Source organism: Polypterus senegalus, chromosome 14 (assembly GCF_016835505.1).
Source record: "Polypterus senegalus isolate Bchr_013 chromosome 14, ASM1683550v1, whole genome shotgun sequence".
In the NCBI taxonomy this organism is placed as follows: Eukaryota; Metazoa; Chordata; class Cladistia; order Polypteriformes; family Polypteridae; genus Polypterus; species Polypterus senegalus.
The window spans coordinates 67,108,872-67,129,609 of NC_053167.1; positions in this window are offsets into that span (position 1 = coordinate 67,108,872).

Sequence of the window (20,738 nt, forward strand, 5' to 3'; positions counted from 1 at the left end):
CAGGGCTCTCCATAGCAAGTCTGCTTGGTCTTAAGTAACCTGGTCCTGTAATCACTGAGGTTCAGTTACATACAGTATACTAGCTAGTAAATATGTCAGTCCCCCCAATGAGCACTCAGATAAAAGATACATTCCTGCAATACCCCACTGGCCTGCCATTAAATAACATCCAAGGTCCCGAAATAGTTAATCATTGAAAGTCTTGTCTAAACATTTGGTTTACAGATCTAAAAGTGAAGACATTTTAAAAGCAGCCTATCAAGACTGATCATTATGAATGTGAAATGCATTGCAATATTCCTAAACAACCTGTGGACATATCTTTCAATATATGCAGCATATACAGTATGTAGCTTAAATATGTACTGTCATGTGTGTCTGCATGGAAGACAGTTTAAGGGCTTAGCTGATGATAATTCTCCACCAATCCAGGGAGTGGTGCTCTCTAAGAAGTTCTCTCTTTTCATTCCTCTGCAGACTGAATATTAACAGCTCTCCTCCGCCAGCCTCATTTCTGGTGTCCGTCCACCTGGATCTGCCTCTTCCTGCCCAGATGCCATATGACCAGAAGAACCTCCATCTTGGGCAGCCTTGATAAGAGCTCAAGTCTGAGAAGACTGTTTAGCATTTTTTCATGTGTTTCTTTTGAAATAATATATTCAGTTACATGGGGTTTGCCTCACTGTGCCCGAAAACACTAACAGTTTGTCTTTACTCCTTTCAATACTTTTAAGACTGTATCAGAAATAAATATTTCCCTTAAGAAAGTATATTGCAATAAGCACATTTCTAAACATTTGTGTATAAGACATGCAATGTATTGTGTGTCCAGACCCAAGACGGATCATTCATGGCTTATGTTTTTACCAGAAAAAGCTAAACACAGTCTTCCAATGTATTTTTAACTGCTTGTAACACACTAAAAGTAGTTCAAGCAGGCACTTCATCAGTGTATGTAGCTTTGGTTTAAAACCATATTGCTTATTTATACTTGGTTAATAATTTAGTTTTTAATAAATTAGTTTTTGTGCTTTGTCATAGTGTGATTTGGTGTAGAACATATTTCAATATAAGAAACACCTATAAGATAATTTTTGAAGGACATTTTCATTGTCAGGCTAATATATGTTTAGACTATGCTGCAATATAGAAAAATGACAGCCTTTATTAAAATGTAAACTGTAAAATCTATTGTACACTATACTATAAGTCGAATTTACATCTCTCTATTATAAAAAAATTGTAATAGCTCCCTAAAATATATATATTATTCCTAGCATTTTATTTTATTTTCCAAAACCACAACATTAAAATGGCATTGAACAGATCAAACCTATTATAAAAACATACCAAATAGTACCATCTACTTCAATTTAATTACAATGAAAGCAAAGGAAAAATAAAAATACAAAGAAAAAACAATAGCAGAAAAAAAAGACAAAAAAGATTCAACCCCCACCCACAAAAAAGAGAAAAAGCAAAATGAAAAAAAAGAAACAAAACCACTCTATCTTTTTTTAAGAGATTACAAAATAGTTAATGATGTGATGATGCCCGGCCGGGACGCTCCTGCTGCATATGTTCCGGGAGAGCAAACATGGACAGTTCAATACCTCCCCGGGACGCTTGGTGGCAACCTCCTGGACTGACGATGATTTCCCAGCCTCCCGCCTGGCTCTATGGGAGATGGTCTTCCTTCCTGGGTGGGAGCTGGGGTGGCCACTAGGGGGTCTTCAGCCCCACCCCAGAAGTGCAATTAGTCTTCAGCCCCACCCCAGAAGTGCAATTAGGACCAGGTGGTCAAGCACCTGGAACGCTTCTGGGTGGGATATAAAAGGGGCCAGCCACTGCCACTCAGGGGCCAGAGTCGGGAGGAGGAGGACTAAGCTTGAGGAGGAGTGGTGGTAAACAAGAGAGTGTTTTGGTGCTGTTGAATTGTGTTTTTGGGACTGTGTATTATCTGTGAGTCACGGGGAAGACATGTGCCCACAGGGGAAGAAAAATAAAAAGCCTGTGAATTTTGTACTTGCCTCTGCGTCAGTCTGTACCGGGTCGGGCGCTTATATAGCACCTTATTACAGAATTTACAGAGTCAATCACGGACCCAGCAGCTTATCCTTAAATAGTATTAATGGATTCTTGTCATGTTCTGAAAGAGTTTTGGACATCTCCTTTAAGAGAGAAGTTCATTATTTCTGAAACATTTTATTGAATTTATTAAAAGCAAGATAACATTCCATACAAGCAAGTCAAACCTGACAAAACTAAATTTAAATCAACCACCACCCAAGAGAGCTAGGCCAACAGACAGAGTAAAACTTTAAGGGTATACAAAAAAAGGGAGAGAAAATCCTTTTCCCCAATTTAAATGCTCATTCTAATATGTTATTGATTAGATCCCGCCAGGTTTTGAAAAAGTTCTGCACAGATCATCTAAGTGAAAATTAGATTTTTTCCAGTTTCAAATAATTTATAACATCAGTTACCCACTGAGTTAACAGAGGAGAATTAGGATTCTTCCAGTGGAGCAAGATAAGTCTACCTGCCAATAGTGTAGTAAAGGCAATCACAGTTTATTTTGTCCTTCTCCACTTTAAGACCATCTGGGAGTCCACCAAAAACAGCTGTAAATGGGTTAGGAGGGATTGTGACACCAAGGCTGTCTGATAGGGATTTAAAGATTTTGGCCCAGAATGATGTTAATGTTGGTGCAGGCCCAAAATATATGGCTCAATGAGGTTGGAGCTCGATTGCAATGTTCACAGGTTGGATGTTGCCCTGGAAACATTTTGGTCAATTTGAAACGAGACAGGTGTGCTCGATAAATGATTTTAAGTTGAATAATTATATGATTTGCACATATGGAGCTCAAGTGAATTCTGTGTATTGCTACCTTCCACTCCATTTCTGAAATGTTGAGTGAGAGATCCTTTTCCCACTGTACTCTGGGATCTTTGAAACGTTTTTATATTTTATGGGAATGCTCTCTGATACTCTTCAAGACTGATCAATATTTCTTTTGGTATAGAAATAGGTGGGAGGTGAGGAAAATTGAGCAAATTTTGTTTAGCAAAGTTTCTAATTTGGAGGTAGTGAAAGAATTGTGTTGATGGAAAATTAAATTTAAAGTGAAATTGTTCATAGGATACAAAAACCTCTAAGTGATTTAATCCCGTATGTTTTCCACACATTAAAAACTGTGATTGAGAGGGTGGAAAAAGGTGGTTATCATGAAAAGGTGCCACAGATAAAAGCTTCTATAACTTGACTATTTCTAATTTGAAATGATATAGAGCATCTCTTACCTGCTGAGTTATGAAGGTGGGTTGGGATTCTTTCATTTGGGCAGGATAAGCCTGCATGCTAATAGTGTGGTGTGGTCCATAAAATTTGAATACTCATTATAATAATAATAATTCTTTGCATTCATATAGCACTTTTCTCACTACTAAAAGCATTTTACACAGTGAGTGGGGAGACACTTCAACCACCACTGATGTAGAGCTTCCACTTGGATGATGCGACGGCATTCATTTTTGCACCAGTATGCTCCCCACACATGAGCTATTAGTTGGTGAAGTGGTGTGAGAGAGAAACAGCCTATTAGAGAGGGAGTGTGATTAGAGGGCCAAAATGACTAGGCTGGGGTGGGCAATTTAGCCAGGACATTGGGATACACCTGTCTCTTTACGAAGGATGCCCAGGGATTTTTAATGTCCACAGAGAGTCAAGATGTCAGTTTCATGTCTCATCTGAAGGACAGTGCCATTTTACAGCACAGCGTCCCTGTCACTGGGGCATTAGGATCAACTTTCAGACCAGAGGGTAGGCGCCACTTGCTGGCCTCAACAACCCCTGTTCAAGCAGCAACCCAAGCATTTCCACCGTTCTTCAATCCAGGTACTGGCCGGGCTTAAACATGTTTAGCTGCTGGTGGATGACCTCTTATTATACACTTTAATGCCATCAGGAAGTACACGCATTTGAAGTGATTGGAGTGTATTTAAAACTTTGATAAGATTACAAAATTACATCTTGCCTGAAGAAGGGGCCTAAGTTGCCTCGAAAGGGTTATCCATAAAGTCCAAGTAACAGTTTTATTTGTGCCGACATGAGAGAATCATTTGGCAGATAATTGGGCACACAATTATCTGTTATTTCAGTACAGAAAGACAATGAGGAAAGCATCATGTATTTCACATAGCTCTCCAACTCATGTCATCACTCATGTTTTTCAGCCTGGGTCCTAACTCTGCACAATGTGAATCTGTCATCCCAGTCTGAAGGAGGGTTACATATAAATAAAAAAAAAAACGTACACACACACACACACTATACTCTGAACACACACCAGAAAGACATATAAAGAAGAAAAAATAAAAAAAAGAAATCTTGACAGTCCCAGTGAGGAAATATGCAGGCACAATGCTGTTGGTATAAAGGAACCCCCCGTAGCGTTTCTTGACACACTTCTGCTGAGTAATTCATTGGCTGAAAGTCCTGTGTTAGTGTGTCAGAGAGAAGCATTGTTCATAATGGCACTCAGTTCTGTTTTAATTCTCTCCTTAGCTACGACCTCCAAGGGGTTGAGTGCCTCCTATAACTGAGCTTACCCTTTTAATTACCGTATATACCTGCGTATAAGTGGGGTCGAAAAATTGATCGTAAAATCAGACCCCAACTTATACACCCGTTTAAAAATACGACATTTACAATTTTTTTTTACATCTTCTTGCCTCCCCCAATCTGACATCAGTTTCTCAGACACATTGAATTTTGTTGCAGCAGCGCAGTTACCAATTTCTTTTGCAACGTCAACGACTGTTAATTTAAAACCAGGTTCTTATTTTCTTCTGATTGAACGCTCCGTCATAGATAAGGGATGCTCTTACGATAAAGGAGTATGAGGGTGTGAGATACAAAAAACACAAAACAGTGCAAACCTCGCTTAGGAATAGTGCGGGTATTACCATGTGGTCACGTAGGCACAATACATAGAAAAAAAGACAGTGTGCTCTGTGGTTACTCTCTCATTTGGGCGTTAGCATATCATAATCTCTTGGAACAGTAGCGTGAGTTTTCCGCATTTGACTTATATGACCGACATTATAAAATATTGGAAATTATACTATAAAATCAAGTCCCGACTTATCAGCAGGACAACTTATCCGTGAATATATGCAGTAGTTTGTTGAACTGGTGGGCCTCTCTTGAAGTGATGTTACCAGCCCAGCACACCACAGTATAGAAAATCCCACTGGCCATAGCAGAGTTATAGAAGATGTGAAGGATGTCACTTCGCACATTAAAGGAACACAGTCTCCTAAGGAAAAACAGCCTGCTCTGCCCTTTCTTATATAGCTCCTCTGTGTTCCAAGGTCATTCCAACCTCTCAGTAATGTGGACCCCCAAGTACTTGAGGGAGTGCACCACTTCTGCATCCACTCCTTGAATAGTCACCGGACATAAAGGTTATTTGTGCAGTGAAAGTCAATAACCAGTTCCTTTGTTTTGCTGATGTTATGATGCAGATAATTCTCTTTGCACCAATAAGCAAACTTCTCCATCTTGACTCCTCTACTCTGTCTCTTCCCCTTTATCAATACAACCAATAAGTGCAGAATCTGTTTCTTCAGGTAAAATTACCTGGTGTTATATTTAAAGTCTGAGGTGTACAGAGTAAAGAGAAAAGGAGACAGGACTGTTCCTTGTGTTGCTCACATCCATATCAGAAACACAGACCTTGAGCCTCACAAATATGGGGTCTGCCCAGCAGAGAGTCCCTTTTCCAGGGCACCAGAGACTCATCCACCTGCATAGTTTACCCCTTAACAGGGATGGCTGGATGCTATTGAAGGCTCAGTAGAAATCAAAAAATATAATCCTAACAATAATGCCAGCTTTGTCCAGGTAAGAATAATCATCTTCTTCTTGAAAGAAAAGAGCAACAGGCTTCGAGGCCTCTGGATTACTCCTGCCCTATTAAGGCACATTGAATAAAGGACACAAATCAGCCTCTGGTCAAGAGATTGGCCTGCAGCCACTGTTCCTCTCTTATACTGTTCTTCAACAAACAAGTGTGCTTTGTTTTAGATTAATAACGAACACATCCTGAAAGCGCACCTTTTTATTAGCAATTAACTGGACTACGTCGTATTACACAAGCTGTAATTCTAATATTTGTGCAGGCAAAGAATTAGTGAGCATAGTTTGACATAAAAATAGGCTCTAAAAAGACAAAGCATCCTCCTACCTTGGCAATGAACATACTTAGTTGCCATGTGGATTGGTGCGTAGTAGAAATAAGAAATGGAAATCTTTTGTCAGTGTCATCACAGCATGTCTTGTCTAAAAGAAGCAAAGGCACTGGCTTTTCATCCTCTGAGCACAGTTAACCAGAATAAAGAATACATTAATATGCCTTCAAAAGAGTTGCAAGTTAGATGCATTCGACTTCGATAAGACTGCATGCTAAATGTTATCAGCTTCTGTAGGAGAGTCACAGGAGACTGAGTACTGAAGGAGCAGAGAAATGTATTTAAATGGTTATGCGAATGTCAATCAATGAAAAACAACAGGAGTCTAGTGAGACTAGCTATCAGAGCAAAGTATAGAATTTTATCATTCCTCTATTCAGAAAAGCAGATTTGCATTTTAGTTGTGCCACTACAGGAAAAAGTAGATCAGGGGACTGGATTATTTCTGAAAATATCTAAGCCTAACAGTCAGCATTATCAAAATCCATTTTCTGTCCATTTTTGAACCTGTGTTTTCCTTTACAAGTTTGCAGGCTGCCTGGAGCCTATCTGTGTAAGGAAGGAAAGAACATGCTGGGGACACTGGTCTATTTAGGATGCACACTTGCCTGCACTTACTGGTATATTCAAACTCACTCATACTTTGTCAGTGTAGAGTTGCAGATCAATGTAACGTGCACATGTTCAATAAAAGGAGAGTACCTCTGAGAAGCCATTTTCATATATTTATGAATTTAGCAGGATAGACTCAGGATGAATGCTGGCTGGCTGAATTGGTTCTCCCATCATGCAGAGCAGATTCTTTTATCCATTAATATTATACTTGACTTGTGTGGTAAGCAGTATGGACTCTTCTTCATATTGCATCTTCAGGTGTAGCAAATATAGTTCAATTCAGTTTAGTCTCCAACGAGCACACTATAACAGCAGTTGGAACGTATCTCTCTGGTCCTTGATGGGTTTTATCTTTGTTCTGAGACACAATGCTGACGCCTAAAGCCCTCAGGAACATTAGTCAGATGGGCAGTATGGTGATCAATAACTTTAAAGTAGCTGAGTAAGGATTCTTAAAGTTTTATACTTGAGAGATAGAGGTTTGAAGATAAATAGGAAGAAGTCAGGTATATCTGTGGTTTAATGATGATCAGGATTTAAAAGTTAGTCTGCAGGGTGAGCAATTGAAAAAAGTGGATAAATTTAAATACCTAGGATCAATGGTAGCCTGAGACAAAAAATTAGATGCTGTGGTTCCTCCAGACCGCGAGGGGGTGTCCACCCTGGTTATGTTGGGGGCCTCGGGTACAGGGCTTGGAAGCCCAGCCCTGTAGGGACCCGTGGCCACCGCCAGGCGCCCGTGCCTGTAGAAGTCTGGAGCCCAGCACTTCCGCCACACCAGGAAGTGCTGGGGGGAAGAAGACAGTGGACACCCGAAGGGCTTCCGAGTGCGCAGCCAGCACTTCCGCCACACTGGGGTGTGGCTAGGACTGATTGCCGGGAAGCAGCTGGAGCCCATCCGGGTTCCCATTTAAGGGGCCGCCTTAGAGCTGGAGAGAGGACGGGAGGCGGCCAAAAGAAAGGCATAAGGACTGTGAGGCCTGGACAGTTGGGGGAATGGTGCGAGAGGCACTGGGGGTGCACGTGAGCACTATTTGTAAATATTATTATAAATAAACGTGTGTGTGGTGGAACTATGTTGTCCATCTGCCTGTGTCCGGGTTCAAGTTCACAATGGCGCCCAACGTGCGGCCAACCGTCTGATGCAAGACGGGGCCCCAAATTAATAAATATTTTGTGAATGACCCGGCGCAGCAGTGGACTCCACACACTTGCCGCAGGAGCGGCCCGTGCACAACCCCGCGGGAGCGGTTTACCCCGGAGACCGCCGGACCGCAGAAAGGCTATTCCTGGGTGCGGAGGAGGAAGAACGGGCATCGCCAGAGCACAGCGGGCTCTGAGGGTCGCGCTGTCAGGAAGGACGGCCAGGCCGGCGTGGCGACGCAGAAGGCCACACCGAGGCAGGGACCTTGGAGTGACGGGATCCGGGAGGTGAGTACCCTGCCCTGCAGTAATCGGCCCTTCGGGGTTATGCTTACCTTGTTTCCTACAGGGAGGGACGATCCGGATCCGCGTCCATGGCAGGAGCACGCCGGGCCACGGGGTGTTGGCAGCGCGACGGTGGCAGCAGAGGAGGATGCGAAATCGGAGCTGCTGCGGCTCGAAGAATCACCGCAGCTGCGAAGCGGTGAGGAGGCACGCCACCGCAGCCAGAGCAGGGGAGAGAAGATGGCCGCGGGCCGGATGTCCCGCCCGCTGACAGGCACGGGATTGGCCGGTGTGTCTTGTGTGCCCGCCAATGATTGGATGGAGGCGGGACCAAGGAATGCCAGTCTCGTGCCTAGAAGAGACCCGATTGGGCCAGTGGGAGTGGCCCACAGGAGGCAGGCGATGAGTGGCGCTGATGGACAGGTAAGCCCACTGGCGTCTGTCTCTCTGTTTTTGCCAGCGACTCGGAGCGAGTCGGAGGGATCCCCTTGGCCCGCCGAGTCACTATTGTTACAGATGCTGAGTGCTCTCGCTGTCCAACTGGAGAAGCTGCAGGGGAAGGTGGTCACGTCGGAGGAGACGACGTATGAGACGGAGGATCGACGCGACGCTGGAGAGTACTGCGGGGAAGGTAGGTGTCGCCGTCCCCGTAAACCATAAAGGGTGATCTGAAGAAAAAAAGCAGCGACTTTATTAAGGAGGACCGGCTTCAAGTAAGCGATCCCCCCACAGCGGACGCGGCGGTGCAGACGACCGGCGGGCGAGGAGAGCGAGTACGCAGGTGCTGGCAGGACAGGGGCTGATGAGTGCCCTGGGTCCTAGCGCCCTGCGCTCCAAGCCGGCGGCAGTCTCCCATCGCTCTGCAGGGATGCAGATGGGACTGGATTTGAGCTGTTGCCATGCTCAGACCCAGACCGTCAAGGCGTCCAAGAGAAGAAGGAGGAACCGAGGGGTGAATGCCAGGTCCTCCGATAGGAAGGGGCGTCTCGCTGGGAGCGAGCGTCCAGAGGAAGGCCGTCCTCTGCGGAGGCAGAGGGAATCCCCTGGGCGGCTGGGCGAGCCGGCTGGGCGAGCCGCCTGCGAGAGCGGTCCCGCTGACAGCAAGAGGACGGGCATGGAACCTGCGACGGAGGACTCAAGCAGGCAAGTTGGGGGCTGTCGGAGGGGGGTGAGAGCACTGCCAGTACAGAGACCGACAGGACGCTCGGGGTGAGTGTCCTGGCAGTGCTTCTGGCCCTCCCTTTTCTCTTTTTACAGGTCCGAAGCCCCGACGAGCGCTGGAGCCAACGTCGTTTGGGACCTGCTCTCCTGGAACAGGCCGCTCCATGGGAGGGCTCCCCGCCGGGAAGCCGATGGTGACCCAGCTGGTGGGGACGGCGGGGGCGAGAGCGGCGCAGACCAGAGGGGCACGTTTGCGTCAGAGGGGGTGCCGAACCGAGATGTCCCAGGGTGCCGTGTTGGACCCTGGGGACATAGTAGGACCCTCTCTGGGGATGTGCTGCCCTTTCGGGGAGTGTCGCTCGGACCCACGTGTCTTCGCTAGCGGTGGGGCACTGTGGTCCCCGGCCGGGCTGGAGCCTGGCCGGGACGCCCAGGAGGACCGGAGGAAGGCTTGTGCCTCATCCAGACCGTGAGGGGGCGTCCGTCCTGGTTATGTTGGGGACCTCAGGTACAGGGCTTGGAAGCCCAGCCCTGTAGGGACCCGTGGCCACCGCCAGGCGGTGCCCCGGTGCCTGTAGAAGACTGGAGCCCAGCACTTCTGCCACACCAGGAAGTGCTGGGGGGAAGAAGACAGTGGACACCCGAAGGGCTTCCGAGTGCGCAGCCGGCACTTCCGCCACACTGGGGTGTGGCTAGGACTGATTGCCGGGAAGCAGCTGGAGCCCATCCGGGTTCCCATTTAAGGGGCTGTCATGAATGGATGTCGGGTGGAAGAGGACAGAGCTGGAGAGAGGACGGGAGGAGGCCAAAAGAAAGGCATAAGGACTGTGAGGCCTGGACAGTTGGGGGAACGGTGCGAGAGGCACTGGGGGTGCACGTGAGCACAACTTGTAAATGTTATTATAAATAAATGTGTGTGTGGTGGAACTATGTTGTCCATCTGCCTGTGTCCGGGTTCAAGTTCACAATGCATAGATAACCCAAACAGCATAAATGGAACAATTGGAAGAAATTACCAGGAGTATTATGGACATCAAAGAATTAAGGCGAAATTTAAAAGTAAAGGAGTTGGACTTGTCAATAGCAAGAGATGGACATCTGAGATGGTGCTCCACTGGCAGCAGCGTTATTCAGCCTTTTTATTATCTATCCAAGATATTCTGTATTTAATCAACCCAAGGGGAATCAAATACAGGTACAGTATATTAAAAACATGAGAAAGGATACCAAGTGGTCAGAAAGAAAAAGAAAATGTATCTAAAGTTTCAGCAACGTTTAAGCTGTTCTCAAGTTCAGGATGTGGCCTGCCACAAACTTAGCTGGAAGAGACTGGTGAAGGAATGGACCAGCAAATGTGGGAAGAAAACTGTAAGTGAGGCGGGCAACGAGAACTTGCCAATCTCAGGCGGGATTTCAAAACTAAGCATGGCCTCTTTATCCTTACTTTCAATTACTACTAATAACCTCTGTGAGTCAACAGTGTCTGCTCCAACAGGTTACGAAACTCCGCCATTGGAGCACAGAAAAGATGCCAACAAGCTGTCTGAGCTGAAGGTATTGATTACAGCTCTCAGGGTAAAAAGTAAATGATGCAAAGGAGGATATAAAGAAGATTATGGTGGAGACAGACAACATAAAAGACAAGCTGCTTCAGAATATAAAAGACCAGGGGCCTCATGTATAAATGGTGCGTATGCACAGAAGTGTTGCGTAAGAATGTTTCCACGTTCAAATCGCGATATATAAAGCCTACACTTGGTGTAAAGCCATGCACATTTCCACGGTATCTTATACCCTGTCGTACACAAGTTCTCCGCTCGGTTTTGCAGACTGGCGGCACCAAGCGTCAAAGCAGTGCTACTGTTCCTGCGTGGTTACCCTTTATTTCTTAGAACCACATTCCTGACGCGGCTTTATAAATACACTGAAACTAACCGCATATTGTTTATTAGTGTAATACATCTGATTGTAATTAACCTGTAACAATATAATGGTCCAGGGAATAGCCATAGTATTCCAAATACCATAACTGCTTTAGCGTTGTAACTCTCATTGCACTTTTTTTTCGTTCTTTCAGTTGCTCCTGTTAAGGGTTGCCACAACGAATCATCTTAGATAGATAGATAGATAGATAGATAGATAGATAGATAGATAGATAGATAGATAGATAGATAGATACTTTATTAATCCCAAGGGGAAATTCACATAATCCAGCAGCAGTATACTGATACAAAAAACAATATTAAATTAAGTAATAAAAAATACATGTAAAAGCAGACAATAACTTTAAATAATGTTAGCATTTACTCCCCCGGGTGGAATTGAAGAGTCGCATAGTTTGGGGGAGGAAGGATCTCTGTCACTGAAGCTACTCGTCTGCCTGGAGATGACACTGTTCAGTGGATGCAGTGGATTCTTCATGATTGACAGGAGTTTGCTTAATGTCCGTCGCTCTGCCACAGATGTTAAACTGTCCAACTTTAATCCTACAATAGAGCCTGCCTTCTTAACAAGTTTGTCCAGACGTGAGGCGTCTTTCATCTTTATGCTGCCACCCCAGCACACCACTGCATAGAAGAGGGCATTCGCCACAACCGTCTGGTAGAACATCTGCAGCATCTTATTGTAGATGTTGAAGGACGCCAACTTTCTAAGAAAGTATAGTTGGCTCTGTTCTTTCTTACACTTTGTCCTTTCTTTCTCCATATTACTCTCACTGCACCACTCAGAGTATTTATATCACTGCATCTGAGTGGGGAATCAGATCAGGGGAATCAGCAGCAGCTGATCGGAAAGAGAATTATCGGTATACAGCATCTAGCCCACTCTGCCTCAGCCATGGCAAAACGTGTCAAAGCCTTTCCTGTACAGACCTCGCGGTTCAGAAACAGTTTCATCCCAAGAACTATAAACGCACTCATTTTATTTATAAGTACAATTACCCCACTGTAAACTTGCACTACAGTTATAATATTACACATACTGTGCCACTTTATAAAGCATGTATTTACATATGATGACGATATCATTTTTAAGATGAAACGCAGCAAAATATGTTGATTATATTATACAGATACAACTTTAAGTTCATTTAAATAATCTGTATTGTTAATAATTAAATATGTGAGGACACGGTGCCGTAACACTAGCTAGTTCACGGATTGTTCCTGCTTTGCGCTGTATATTTGCTGAGGATGGCGCGACACTGGAAGGATAGACGGATAGAATAATTAAACACGTACTATGAAGATATTTCAATGTTCCTTAAAAGTTTTGAAGAATCGTCGTTGTAAGCTTACAGATGGCTTAATGTCTATTACAGAGCTGATTATGTGGCAATTGGGTATTTGGAGAAAGAAAAGTAAGGACAGGAATTGGAGGTTAGTACGTTTGAAAGAGACAGTACAGCTACAATAATTTCATCGAAGGTTGCACACAATCACGCACCATGTTCCCCTGTTTAATAACATGCTTTAACTCCTATCATCATGAAAAAGATATCATGTATAAATATCAGTATTTTAATTATTCAGAGAGCTGTAATATCACGAATGTAATGGATTCTGTGTCCTGTCGGAGAAAGAGAAAGAACGGAAGCACATAGTGATTCACACACATACAGCACATTTTAAGATGAAGTTTATGTTCTCGTTTAATGACAAAATAAACTACATGATTAAAGTGGATATTTCGAGATTGAAGTTAACATTTCGTGCTTTTTTTCCTACTCCTTGCCTTTTTTCTCACTGTACCCTAATAAGCTTCCATATGACACTCAGACGGTGGGCTATGTCTCGCCTTTTCATGGTGACTTTGATATGTGACAACTTCTTTTTTTATGTCGGGCACTGTGCGACTTTGTGAACTTGAGCTTGTTTCTCCAACATGCTATGTCACTTGATCAACTTCCTTTTGTTGATTATACCACTGTATAAACCAACAAATAGTATGTTTTTCTTTGCCTCCACTTGGTATTTGCTGAAATTCTTATATTTTCCCTCTTGCTTTTGCCATTGCTTTTTCACAGAACACTGAGCTTAAGGTCTATTTATATTGATTTGCATATTCAAAGAGGTGTAATTCTGGGAGGAGACGGGGCGGGACAGAAGGCGCACGCATGCTAGTTTTCACGCTGATCGGGATTTATGGAGCAGAAGAACATGGAAGTTGGAGTACGCATAGATTCCTGTATCTAGAATTTTCTGTGCGTAAGCACATTTCGGTTTTTGTGCTTACATCATGTTATAGTGCAAATTCTACGCAAGGCGTTATGCATGAGGCCCCAGGAGGTAAGTTTAAGTAATAACTTTGATGTAAACCTAAAAATAAATCTAGGAAAAAACGGATGAAAAAATAAAGGAAAATATAAACAAAATTGAGGATAAAATCAGAGTACTTGGTACTGACCTGGAATAAGTTAAGCAAATGTTTACGACTCTTATGAAAAAAGTAGAACTGACATCTGCCACCGACAAAAAAGCAACAGTAAAATCCAAATGCAAAGTTCTTTGTGATAAACTAGCAGCGTTTGAAGATAAATATAGAAGTAACAATATCAACAATATCATAATCAAAGGACTTCCTGAAAACTTTGAAGGTTCAAACCATGTGAAATTCATAGCTTAACTATTTTCCAAAAATAATAGGAGAGGACTTTAAACCAAGACACTGAGATCTCAGCAGCTTATCGCATATGTGGATCGAATGCCTCATAGCCTAGAAGTCTGATTGTCTGATTTGACAAACTATGGGTTAAAGATAATTTGATGTTGATTCTCAGACAAAAAGACGATATTTAAAAATAACTGTATTCATATTTTCCAGTGTGGAGACTGGCCCGGACACAGACAGGCAGACACGTTTATTTTCCCACCACACGTTTATTTACAGTAATATAAGTCACAAAGTGCACCACAAAGCCCCAAAGTCCTGGCCACACAATGCCTTACTTCATTCAGGCCACCTCCTTGCCTCCTTTCTTCCAGCTCAGTCCACTCCGCTCCAGACTCTCACCCTGAATGAAGGGAGGCGGCCCCTTTTATTATCACCCGGATGTGCTCCAGGCGGGTTCCGGCAATCTTCCACGGACACACCCCCGTGTGGCGGAAGTGCCGCCTGCATCCCTGGAAGCACTCCTGGTGTCCATGCTCCCCTTTACCCCAGCACTTCCTGGTGTGGCGGAAGTGCTGAGGTCCAGGGCTCCAAAGGCATGGGGCGCCACCTGGTGGCGACCACAGGCCCCTACAGGGTGGAGCTTCAAAGCTCTGTACCCGTGGCCCCCAAAGGAACCAGGGCGGTCCCCCCTAGATGGTCTGGGGAAGGCGCAAGCCCTCCTCCGGTCCTCCTGGGCGTCCCAGCCGGGTCGCCACCCCAGCCACCTCTGACACCAGATTTCTCTCTTTCAACAGCTGCCAAACAAGCTGCATTCCACAGCATTAAACAGCAATTACGCAAAGTTAAAATCAGCTAAACTGAAAGTGATTGTTGATGGCCAATTATATATCTTTAGCTCTTCTAAAGAAGCAGACAAAGAGTTAAATAGCCTGATTCCGACATCCTTTAAAATATGAGCAGGAGCCATATTGTGCCTGGGCAATGCAAGGAAGATTCTGCTTGCAAGTAGGTCTATCTTTAATGTAACATTTGCTGTAACTATACATTATATTTCCTCTTTGGCCTCTTTTTTCAGTTACCATACTGAAATTTATTCTATTAATTATATGAATATTTGGATAATGACTGAGTAACTGTAGTAAATGAGTGTGTCATTAAATTGAAATATTTTCCTCATCTTTTAGGAGAATGTTTAAAATCATACCTTAGATTTATTTTATCTGGACTGTACTATCATCTCAATTTTAATCCTTGTTCTTGCTTTGGATGTGTCCTGTCTCTTGGGTCAACACATTCACAAGCAGGAAGTTTGTAGTGCATAACAGAAAAAACTAACGCAGGTGAAGATAAAATCATTGACCATAAAAATATTGCCTACTCATTTAGGGAGTCCTTATATTTTATTCAGTTTAAAGAAAGCATGGCACAATCTAAGGATTTCTTGATGGAATTCAAATGCCATAGCTAGATACTCTTAGTGCAGAGAAACTGGATAAACCTATGACACTCTCAGAATTACTAGACACTGTAAACTCATTCCAAGCTGGGAAAGCAGCAGGCCCAGATGGCTATGCAGTGGAATTTTATAAAAAAAATTCAAGTGCGTTAGCTGCACTATTATTAGCGATGTTTATAAAAGCTACAGACAAAATTCTATCTCAACTTTTCTCCAAGCATTAATTACAGTCTTTCCAAAGAAAATAAGGACTTATTACAATTTACACCACATAGACCAGTTTCACTTCTGAAATGATGTTAAGATTCTCTCCAAAGTTCTAGCTAGAAAGACTGAGGAAGTGCTTCCTTCTGTAATATCACAAGACCAAACTGGATTCCTTAACAGCAGACTTTTAGCTTTAAACATTCAGCATCTGTTTATTGTAGTATACATAATCATAAAATCTAACACACCAGAGATCTTATTAATTTTGGACATAGAAAAAACCTTTGATAGAGTTGAATGGAACTGCTTATTCACCTCATTACACAAATTTGGTTTTGTCCCAAATATATGTGCCTGGATAAAACTATTTTATACCAGTTCAGAAGCATCTGACTTTAATAACAACTTGATCTCAAACTACTTCAAACTAGAACATAGTACAGGCAGTCCCCAGGTTACGTACAAGATAGGGACTACAGGTTTGTTCTTAAGTTGAATTTGTATGGAACATGTACATTATTTTAATAAATGCTATCGTTGACCGACTGTAACCAAGTGCTCTGCCAATGAATGATGGAGTTTCACCTCTCTCTGACCTTTTTATATTTTCTACTTTATTTTCCATGGTGATGGTTTTTCTCTTCTTCAATGTGTCACCAGCACTTGCATCAGAATTGTATTTCAGAGACAAAAGGTTAAGATGAGCTCTTCTGCACAGCACTGTACACGCTATCACAGCAGGAAGGCACCCCTCGTCAGCACGTCTGGTGTACTGACAAGAGACAGCTTCTTGCTATGTATATAACAGTACAAGCAGGCTTGCTATTGAGAATAAATGGGGGCAGAGAGGGGCGGTTCACCACCCGCCCACCACACAGTCACCTCCACTTGCATACAGTATGCTGCCTGCAGTTTCTTCCCACCGAGAGCGAACAGGGTGCAGTCAAAGGCGGGTAGTGAATCACCCACCACCGCCTGCCACCTGAGGCAAACTACAATGCTGCCCCCCGCCACCCAATTCACCCTCAGCGGCCTCCGTTCAGCCACAACTGAGTCACCGCTTGCAACATCACCAGCCACCCACCGAGAACGAACGAGGCAGCCGTTTGAGGGATACTGCAAGACTGTGTGGTGGGCGGGCAGTGAAATGCCCCCCTCTGCCCCATGCAGCCTCCGTCCAGTCAGGAGCAGTAGCTGCGGCGGTGTGGTGGGCGGGCAGCGAACCGCCCCATCAAGCCTGCACATGAGCGCTTGCCACCCTGTTTAATGTTAGCATCCCAAAAAAGAGAACTAAAAATAGTGCTCATAGCAACAATAGGACAAAGGCACACACACTGCCTTTACTAGCCTGTTAGGCTTTCATAATGACTCTACTCAGTTGAGTGAATCAAATTCAGGGACATATGATATATGGGGACACTGCTCCTGGTCTGACACCATTTCTGTCAGGGACGTCAATATTTATAGTGTGGGACGAGAAAGGGTGGAGGCTCAGGACAGGGCTTAGTTGCCCCTACCCAGTTCTGCAGAGGAAGAAAGAGATAATACAGTTAGTGTGGGTGCCCCCTTTTGCCCGGAAAGTTTGTGTAGTGTAACCATCAGTAGAGCCTGATGGGGGATATATGAGAGAGAGGGTTATATGACATAGTATACACTCACCTAAAGGATTATTAGGAACACCTGTTCAATTTCTCATTAATACAATTATCTAATCAACCAATCATATGGCAGTTGCTTCAATGCATTTAGGGGTGTGGTCCTGGTCAAGACAATCTCCTGAACTTCAAACTGAATGTCAGAATGGGAAAGAAAGGTGATTTAAGCAATTTTGAGCGTGGCATGGTTGTTGGTGCCAGACGGGCCGGTCTGAGTATTTCACAATCTGCTCAGTTACTGGGATTTTCACGCACAACCATTTCTAGGGTTTACAAAGAATGGTTTGAAAAGGGAAAAACATTCAGTATGCAGCAGTCCTGTGGGCGAAAATGCCTTGTTGATGCTAGAGGTCAGAGGGGAATGGGCCGACTGATTCAAGCTAATAGAAGAGCAACTTTGACTGAAATAACCACTCGTTACAACCGAGGTATGCAGCAAAGCATTTGTGAAGCCACAACACGCACAACCTTGAGGCAGATGGGCTACAACAGCAGAAGACCCCACCGGGTACCACTCATCTCCACTACAAATAGGAAAAAGAGGCTACAATTTGCACAAGCTCACCAAAATTGGACAGTTGAAGACTGGAAAGATGTTGCCTGGTCTGATGAGTCTCGATTTCTGTTGAGACATTCAAATGGTAGAGTCAGAATTTGGCGTAAACAGAATGAGAACATGGATCTATCATGCCTTGTTACCACTGTGCAGGCTGGTTGTGGTGGTGTATTGGTGTGGGGGATGTTTTCTTGGCACACTTTAGGCCCCTTAGTGCCAATTGGGCATCGTTCAAATGCCACGGGCTACCTGAGCATTGTTTCTGACCATGTCCATCCCTTCATGACCACCATGTACCCATCCTCTGATGGCTACTTCCAGCAGGATAATGCACCATGTCACAAAGCTCGAATCATTTCAAATTGGTTTCTTGAACATGACAATGAGTTCACTGTACTAAAATGGCCCCCACAGTCACCAGATCTCAACCCAATAGAGCATCTTTGGGATGAGGTGGAACGGGAGCTTCGTGCCCTGGATGTGCATCCCACAAATCTCCATCAACTGCAAGATGCTATCCTATCAATATGGGCCAACATTTCTAAAGAATGCTTTCAGCACCTTGTTAAATCAATGCCACGTAGAATTAAGGCAGTTCTGAAGGCGAAAGGGGGTCAAACACCGTATTAGTATGGTGTTCCTAATAATCCTTTAGGTGAGTGTATATTTTGTATTTCTTTCCTTTTTATTTTTGAAGGGATACTTTAGTTTTAGGAGGGCACTGAGTTGTGGTATGTGCTTCCTCACTGCACTTCACTCACAGTTATTCATTATCATAGGACAAAGGCAGAAAATGCCTGTTACCACTTCAGGTATTTAAGACAAGACAAACCCTCACACTGAGCCAGTTTGGGGGCACCAACCACCCACATTTTGTCTTTGAACTCTGAGTTAAAACATAAGTTCCTGGTAAAAAAAAAATCTTAAATGAAGGGAAAGCAGGTAAAATGCACAGCTGCCACCCCATCCGAAGATCAAATCAAGGCTCGCGTGCCTTAAGGTAGCAACAGGAACAACTTGGCAGCTGTTCTAACTGAAAATAATTACATTTTGCAAATTATAGCTTGACTAACTGCTATGTAATATCCCTTAAAGTTGCAATATTAAAAAAAAAATAGAATGTAAATTGTTAAGTTAGATCAGGCTTACCTCTGTTGTCCTGTAAGGGTCACTGAGAACCAAGAAACCAACTCCTGTTAGAACTTCTTAAACGTTTTTAAAGGAACACTGAAAACATTTTCAGGCTTCAGGTTTCTAAAGTGTGCACCAGTTTTTTGTCTTGAAGAATCTTTCTTTCTTAAAATCTAAATGCAAACTGTGCACCACCCTATCCCAGCTGCCTTCTAAAACTGAAATGTTCATTTTTAATCAATGACTGTTGGGCATAGTCACTGTCTTCATGTACCTTGCACATTCTTCCAGTGTCTGTGTGGGTTATCTTCCACAGCTCAAAGGCACGTTCATGTTGTGTTAATTGGTCACACTAAATGTGAATGTATGAGTATGAGTGAGTGGGGGTGTGTTTATGTGTCCCTGGCACCCACCATCCCATTTGGCCCACCTTGTGTCTGATACTGGCTGGTCAGACTCTGTTCCTCTCTTATGCTGAATTGTGCTAATCAGGTTTGAGGTATTCTCATGTTATTTCAACTTACTCATTCAACGTAGTGCCACATTGATGCTCTAGTAGTACATTAATTTAACCAGTGATATCCTGTGTTCTTTCTAGGTTAAGACATTAGTTTGCACAACACATAATCATGGTTATGGTGTTTTGCAAGTTGGGCACATACATACCTTGATGGACTAGAAAAACCCTCTCTCAATTTCTTTTTATGTTTACGCTGGCCATTGAGTAGGGAAAAGTCAGGCTGGGCTATGCATGTCTAAATTGTTTGAATAAGTATATCCACTGTCTCCAGAATCACCTTTGTCCAGTATAATATGAATATCCATGCATAGAATAATTGACTTCTCTTCCACTATATGATGTTGTTTGCTAACACCATAGTTGGTGTAACATATTTTGTATACTGAAACAGCCAACAATTTATTCCTCTTTGTATTTCGGTCTTTTTTTCTTGGGTTATTGACCCTTCCTTCTTAAGTATCGAGAAACTTCTGTCTCCCACCGACAATGTAAGTGCATATTATTAACTTTTAGGGGAAATGTTGTCAGATTCAGACAATTCCGGATCTTCATAAATATGACTATCTTCATGGAATATGACGATTAGAATCCAGTTTACTGTTCTAAATGTCTTTGATAAGCTGCAGATATGTTCAATTGGATGAGAATTATTGTCAAACAGATGTGTAGTGTAATTACAAAAATGTTAATGTTTTCATCACTACAGTTATTACTGAGCACTTGGAATCATATTTTCCTATTCCTTCTCAATATTAACTCAGTAGTAATTAACAAGTACACTTTTCAAACTAGTGAATAGCCTGACAAGAAGTATTGTGTGCTCCTCGCAATTACAAATTTGCAGAAAGCAGGCTCTCAGGACTCTCATTCACTCTCTGTGAATCGGTCAATTTACAAAGTAATAAATAAGAGATTTTTTTTCTTTCAGGTGTGTAATATAACTCAACTTGAGTTTATCATTTTTTTTCTTAAACATTTCTTAGATGACTCTTTAAACCCTTTCAGTAAGCACTTTTAAAAAATCTGTTGTAATTCCTCACAGGCTTTCTGAGATGTCACCCAAAACTTGTTTTGGTTTTGTTGGTAATTTTAACAAGTTGATATGCTTTAAACCTTTTTTTTTTTTGATTATTATAAA